The sequence below is a fragment of the Gavialis gangeticus genome, unplaced genomic scaffold (genome assembly GCF_001723915.1).
Source record: "Gavialis gangeticus isolate Ggan-Ray unplaced genomic scaffold, GavGan_comp1, whole genome shotgun sequence".
In the NCBI taxonomy this organism is placed as follows: Eukaryota; Metazoa; Chordata; order Crocodylia; family Gavialidae; genus Gavialis; species Gavialis gangeticus.
Genome location: NW_017729006.1, coordinates 35,355,846 through 35,363,067, shown reverse-complemented (window position 1 = coordinate 35,363,067; position 7,222 = coordinate 35,355,846). Strand labels below are relative to the sequence as shown.

The 7,222-nt window shown below is 42.6% G+C and overlaps 1 protein-coding gene across 1 annotated transcript in view; it reads left to right on the top strand.

Moving 5' to 3' along the window:
- The first annotated feature begins 6 nt into the window (after positions 1 to 6).
- EGFR (epidermal growth factor receptor) overlaps positions 7 to 7,222 on the top strand; it is a 319,504-nt gene continuing 312,288 nt past the window's right edge. Inside the window, exon 1 of the mRNA XM_019509106.1 lies at positions 7 to 89. The gene's annotated coding sequence lies outside the window, so the exon portion shown is untranslated. The remainder of the gene's footprint in view (positions 90 to 7,222) is intronic.

Below are 7,222 nucleotides of genomic sequence, written 5' to 3'. Positions count from 1 at the left end.
CGCGGGAGCGGCAGCCGGCCGGGCCGGGGCAGCCGCTGTCCTGCTCCTGCTGCTGCTCGGGCCGTGCTCCGCCGTGGAGGAGAAGAAAGGTGCGTGCAGCCCCCAGCCGCGGGCTCCCCCCGCTCCTGTGGCTCGAGGCCCCCCCAGGCGGGACCCCCCATTCCTGTTCCCCTGTGGAACCCTCGCTAAGTTCTGCCCCCGCTTGGAACGCTCGCGACGTTGTATCCCCCCCCCCGCGGAATGCTCGCGACGTTCTATTCCGAGCCCTGTTGGAACCCTCGCTGAGTTGTGTGCCTTCGCCGCGGAACGCTCAGTGCGTTCTGTCCCCTCCTCTTGGAACCTCGGCCGCGTTCTGCTCCCGGCCGCGGGCCGCTCTGTCCCGCGCGTGAGGGGCGAGCGCTACGCGCGCCGGCTGGCTTTATGAATGAGCCGCGCGTCTCTGGCGGGCTGTCAGCTGGGCGCGTGTGTGTGCGTGTCCCTCAGCGGCCCGGGTGGTTGTGACAGGGGCTGGGGCTTCCATGGGGAACCGGTTTCAAGGCGGGGGGCGGAAGAGAGTCCCCGGCTGGTCCGGCTGGCTCTTTTGTAAGAGCAGGCAGAGCAGCTTCAGTTCCAGGCAGAGGCGTCTTTATCTTGGCCATCTGCCAGGCACTTAAAAAAACAAAAATAAAACTTTTTTTTTTTTTTTTTTTTTTAAGGAAAAAGCCGGGAAGGGGGGGGAAGGGGCCACTTGTGGTTTTTATAAGGTCTGATGTGGGAGCTGGGCATAAGGGGGTCTGCATCTTGTGCGGGTAAAACCATCTTGCAAAGGAGAACCCCACCTTTTTTGAAGAACTAGTTGCCCCATTGGAATCACTCAGGAGTGAGTTCGTATCTGCTGTGGATATAACAAGGGCAGGTTATCTTCCCCCTTTTTTCTCCTGTTTTCCCCCCTCAACTTTTTTTTTTTTAAATGGAGTAAGTGGTCTCTGCACTGTGGCCCAGAGACGACTCTTATCTGAGCTGTAGAAACCCTATGGGATATATATCTCCCTATGGAGAAACACTATAGCTTACATGCTGTTTAAAGCAAGCTTGCAAAAATCAGGTAGTACTTGTCTTATGATAATAAAGGGTTGGCAGTAAGGAAATGGGGACCAGCAGGATTTATTCTCAATGTGCTTGGTTTGGCAATAGCTCTTTGAGTCTGAAAGAGATCAAGACCCAAGGTTGTTAAAAGGCAATACTTTTTTGGATGTCCTGTTGGCGCAGTTCATTTTTCATTGTAATGTACAATCACCAAAGATTAGCAGGAAAGTGCTTGTTTGCGCTGCTGTTGAAGTAAATGATAAAACTACCATTGAAATTAGTAATTCAGGAATCCTGCCTGCCTTGAGAATTATAAAATAACAACTCCAAATGTTAATTCTTAGTTGTCAGAGGAAGGTTGAACTGATGTTCTTTAAGACTCCCAAACTTACCTCCGTAAAATCCTGTTGGTGTTTTGAACCCATGGACCCTGAAATGCAAAATGCAGTTGCATTGTCATGAACCTGCCCAGCAGTAGAAAATGATGAAGTATTACAATAAACTTTTTTTGGACATATGTTTTCAGTTGGAAATACTTGAAACTAAACCTGTTAACAGTTTTATTTGAACATCACTACATACAAAGAGCTGTTGTCTCAAAAAAGGATGCTAATACAGTGTTTGTTAGAAAATTACTGAAAATGGACAAGACTTAAATTTGTTTTGATCATGGAGATCACTTTTAATAATAGTTTTTATCTTTTTCCAAAATGTTTGAAGAAAAAAACCCTTAAACATGGCCGAGAAAAAAACTAAATACTTTGTGATGCTGCTGTGCTTTAAAAAACAAGCTGTAATTGTGCATGTTCTAAAACCAAGCAATATGTGGTTCTTGAAGGCTTTTATGGATTGATTAGGATTAGTCTATAGCTTGGACACAATAGTATAAACCGAAATTATCACAATAAAATTAATTTGGTCTTTCCCTAATGCATGGCTGAGATCAGAAGCTGCTGGGTGACAACAGGAACACTATTTACTGTCTAGGGAAGTTGATCAATGGTAACTTGGAGCATAACTGTTCAGTGGTAGCACAATTCAAATAAAGTGCTTTTCACTCTCTTGTATCATCAGTTTTATGCCGGAAGTTTTTATTTTCTGTTTTTGGCTGTTTTACTGTGCACTGTAGTAGGGTGGATTTGACTTAAATCAAATCAATTTAAATCATGATTTAAAACACAATTTAAATCATGGATCAGAAGCCTCAATTTAATCATTGTTTTCTACAAAAAGTACATTCTTGTTGTTTGATATCCTTTATTAATTGAACTTCTTGAAACTTTGCACTTTTTGAGAAAGGTAAGGGTCTGACTGTGTGTATACACACTTGCAGAGAGATAAGAGGGCTGATGGGTAGGTAACCAGGTTTGTTATCTCTCATCTCTATATACTGCTGTTAACAAGGATGTTATCTCTGGAGACGACAAACTCTCCCGTATGCCTGAAGAAGGGCAGTTGTGCCCAAAAGTTTGGAAAGAACAATTTTTCCAACTACTTAGTTGGTCTAATAAAAGATATCACATCTGCCCAAAGAACCTTGTCTGCCTATGATCTCTGGAGACACAAATCCACAGTTTGAGAACTGAAACTAAGCATCACAGAGATGCTTAATGGGAACGTCTAGACCAGTGGTCTCCAAACTCTTTTGATCACGCACCCCTATCAGTAAAAAATTTTTGAGCACGCACCCCCAATATATGTATATTTATATAAATAGAAGTTCTAATATTTTCTTCCCGCACCCCAGTGGATCATCTTGCGCACCCCCGGGGCGTGCGCACTGCACTTCAGAGACCACTGGTCTAGACTAGAGTCTAGAATCCAGACTGAGCACTGAGTCCCATTGGGTAGAATGGTTTTCTTTAATTTTTACTAATCTATATAGGAGCCACATGGTTGGGCCCCTAATATAGTCCATGCTTGTTGTAACCTAAACTTATGAAAAGGTTACGTGAATATATTGTCTCAAATAGTGCATAATTAGAAGTTACAATCCCTATTCCATGATGATATCTTTGAGCTTTAACATATCTTAAAACTATCTTTATGTCAGTTTGTTTTTTTAAAAGTAGCTTAACAAAAAGAAATAAAAAATATGATTAAATAAAAAAAACTGATTTATTTCGGATGTTTTATTTTTTAAATTAATTAATTTTTAACCACCCTGCACCATACAGTAATTCGGAGCATCCCAACATTGTACTTTGGGGATGTGTAAGGGGAAATGTTTGGTAGTCATGAATTGTAGAAGCCCTGTTTTGGTTTCCCATTGTGTCCAGCATGTTGGGGTTCATTACCTGCTAGGTAATATTTTAATTGCATTAGTTAGGAAGCTGAAATTGTTAAATTGGTGCAATCTTTTAGTGTGGATACAGTGATACCATATGAAGAGTTTACAGTGGTGTAGCTTGTTTTGGTCAAAAACTGTTTGGGGACCAGCCCTTACGTAAGTGCCTTAGGTACAAATAAAACATCTTACACTCATGTTAGTATGAAAACTTCTGTGCTTTCAAGGTAAATTTCTGCTATACAAGGAAGGAGAGATATAGCAGTAAAAGTTCAGGAAATGTACACTCAGTTCAACCCTTGCTTTTTTATACTTTTGGTAAAGATTTGATCTTTTTCATGGGGAGAAAGTTGGGTAGAGATGGACCTTATGGGGGGAAAGGTGTTGTTGGTAAGATGAGGCTCTAAAGTTAAATGTGTCTGTTTGAGATGAATAAACTATACCCAGAGATGAAAGCAGTAAATGCTAGTATGTTTATTGCATTATGGGTATATATTACAAGCTTTACAAACAAGTAAGAAAACAAGGTCCCTACCTCAGAGACTTCACAATCCAAGCAGTCCATTGTAATTGCTTGTTAATTTAGAGAGTCTTTCAGGGAGTGCCCCATAGTGCTGTGATGTTCCTGAGGGCTGGTTTTTTCATTTGTATGGTAAGGTTTACTGAATTCTTTGTGATATGCCAGTTTTAGGCAGCAGTACAGCTGACTGGCCAAACCAGTTTGTTCATAGGGCTACAAATTGCTCCCTTGAGGTCAAACCATACTTGGTCAGGAGCTCTTCAAGAGCAAGCATAAGGAATGTGAAGCTGAACTTGCTTTACTTAGGATATTAATATCTGGATTGAATGGCTTGTATGAAAGTTGCTGGTATTTCCACAAATGCTTAGCTTCCTGTGTGTCTATGTTCTGATGATGCATGTTCTGATGATGCATGTGTGTATCAGAGGGTACAGTCACCTTGCAAAGATGACTTGCATTTGAGAGTTGTGCTAAGTTAACAAATATGCAACATTAATAACCAGCATGCTATGCAATGTGCTTGCATACCCTACACATAATGAATATTCCTGTTTTCATAGTTCTAGAAATGTACTTCAAATTGTTATTTAGGCCAGAAACTTTTCTGGTGTAGTAATGTTTGTCAGAGATTTGGTTTTATGATGTTTCTTTTCCAGCAAAATCTCTGGTTTAGATACAGTTCCAGCAGCACAAACGTGCTTTTTGCCATTTTAGGGCACTAGAAGGAGCTATATCAACAAAAGCACTTTTTTTGGTATAAGCCAATTCTTCAGCTTTTAAAAAAGTTTTCCCAGTATAGTTTAGCAAATCCTCCTAGCATAGTAGACTAAGCTTTCATTGTGGAAGTTCCCACAATTACAGTTTAGGCAGTGTCTACACTAGGAGCGTTTTCCCTTTCCACTGCCCCTTCCCCAGTACAGGGATACCACTTTACTGACAAAACACTCCTTGTGTGGATGCAGCTTAAACCAACAAGTTGTGCCTTTACTTTCCTCCATCAGCCACCTCTCCAGTAGAACAAGCTATACTAGGAAATGTGCATTTTTTCCAGAATAACATCTACTAAGCGAGCTTCTGCTGGTACAGCTATTTCAGTGAAGACCACACCTCATCACATGTTTGGCTGACGTATCTAGGAATTTCTAGTACAAACATTACCATAATCTTGTCTTCCACCTTGACAGTATTCGAAAACAGGGTAGAAATTTTAGTTGCAGCCCTGGTTGAAGGTGTGTTCTATCTTTCTCTTACCCAACCCTTAAAGATATGCCGGCACAGTGAGGAGTGTGAAAAGATCAGACCCTAAAACTGATTTTCTAGATTTTCTGGCAGAGGTGCATCCACGTCAGGGGTTTTGCTCCACATCACCTTTAATGATTCAGTGAAACGCATAAAGACAGGGGCTGGCACTAGAGTTTTATTAGGTTTGTGTTGGTCTAGATCAGAGGTGGGCAGTTATTTTGGGCGGAGGGCCGCTTACTGAGTTTTGGCAAGCCATCGAGGACCTCATGACAGGCAGCCAGGGGAAGATGAATAGTAATTTTCTAAATTTTTAGGGGCCCTGTGGGCTGGATAGAATGGCCTGGCGGGCTGCATTAGGCCCGTGGGTCGTATTTTGCCTGCCCCGGTCTAGATACTTGGCACTTCAGCTAGGGACAGAAATTACACACAAATCAGTATGAGTGATCAGAAATCAGTTCAAATCAGTACACAACAGAAGTTCAGGGCACACAAATTGCTTTCAAAATGGCCGAAACCAGTTTAAGATAAACCTGGATGGATGTACAGCAAAAGCTCTGTTATCCAGCACCCATGGGGAATGGGGGGTGCCAGTTAACCACATATGCTGGTTACTTGGTCCTTTGCCTGGTCAGGCAAGGACACCATGGTCCTGCTGCATCCAGTGTGTCCACGTCTCAGATTAACCGTGCCACCCCTCCTACCCCTCCCCTGGTGTCAGTGTGCTGGGGGACAGGGAGGGGGGTCCTGTGCAGGCTGCTTTGTCCTGGGCCGTGGCCCAAAGTGGGACTTGGAGAAACCAGAAGTCCCACTTCCTGTTTTGCTTTTGCCACGTTGACCGGTGTGCTGGTTAATAGAGCTTGCCAGTTAATGAAGTGCCGGATAATGCGGTTTTTACTGTAGTATCAGAGTGAACTGATTTAGGTTAAATTGGTTTATTGAACTTCTGTCACAGATCCCCTCCAGATTCAAATTAACATGCAGCCCCCCAGCATCCAAGGATGCTTTGCACCTCCCTTGCAAGCTCCCCTCCCCCAGGGTGGGTCAGCTAGCTTTGGTCCAAGCTGCTTGCTCCAGCCAAGCATGGAGGCATGCTCTAGTGCCTCCCAGCTTCTGGCCTGTGCCACTGCAGGCATGGGGCTTCATTTCCGGAATTACAAGTGAATGTCTGTTCACTTGGTTATCGGTTCAGCCTGTGGAGCTTCGACTAACCTGCAAAGATTGAATCAATTCAGCCATGGACTTTTTGACTTCCTGTACTTTTTTCATGCCCGTGAATTCATGCTACATATTGGAAGTCTTGTTATTTGATACCCTGTTTAGACTCTGTCGTAGTAAACTGACTGTCCTTGATAGATTTATTACCACACACGTTCTCCCTCTTAGATTTATATTGTGGTTTTGTAGTTTTGCTTGTTTTTCATATGCACTTCAGTGGAAGGAAGGAGACAATGGTATTTTTAAATAGGATGTCCAGTCTGAAGTCAGAGATCCTTTTTGTCCATACTAAACAGTCTACTGTAACAGTTTCTGATACTGCAAGTCTTTACTTCCAACTATGTCAAATGGGATTAAAGTATTTCTTTATTTGGGGTTTAATTCTGCCACCTTAAATTACATTGGGTAGCATCTGTTTTGCAATTCTTCCTGGAGTAATTGGCATGAATAGGGGTGACAGAACTGGCCTCTACATGAATAATGTGGGTGCATTTGTACAGTGGAGTTGTCAAACTCAGTCTTGTTGCACTGAGGGAAGGTTACTATTTACGGAGGTAGCCATGGCACACCTTGGCTATTTATCTTACAGGGAAAATATGCAGATATGGGTGGCATCATCGTGCTGCTGATAATTGAACAAACTATTTAAAAATGTTTTGCTCCTTTAGACTGAGGAAATGCAGTGACCAAGAAAAGGGCTGAAGAATCTAATTGTTAATTTTCCTGTTTAATCAAATGAGAAGTCTGATCAGCATGATTACTATGCTTTGGTAATGTCTGAATTTTTGTCTAGAAGTGTTTAACACCATTAAATGAATGTTGCTTCTCCTCACCTCTGCCTTCCCCTCCCCCTCCCCACAACACACACACTGACACTTCATCAAGCTCTTCAG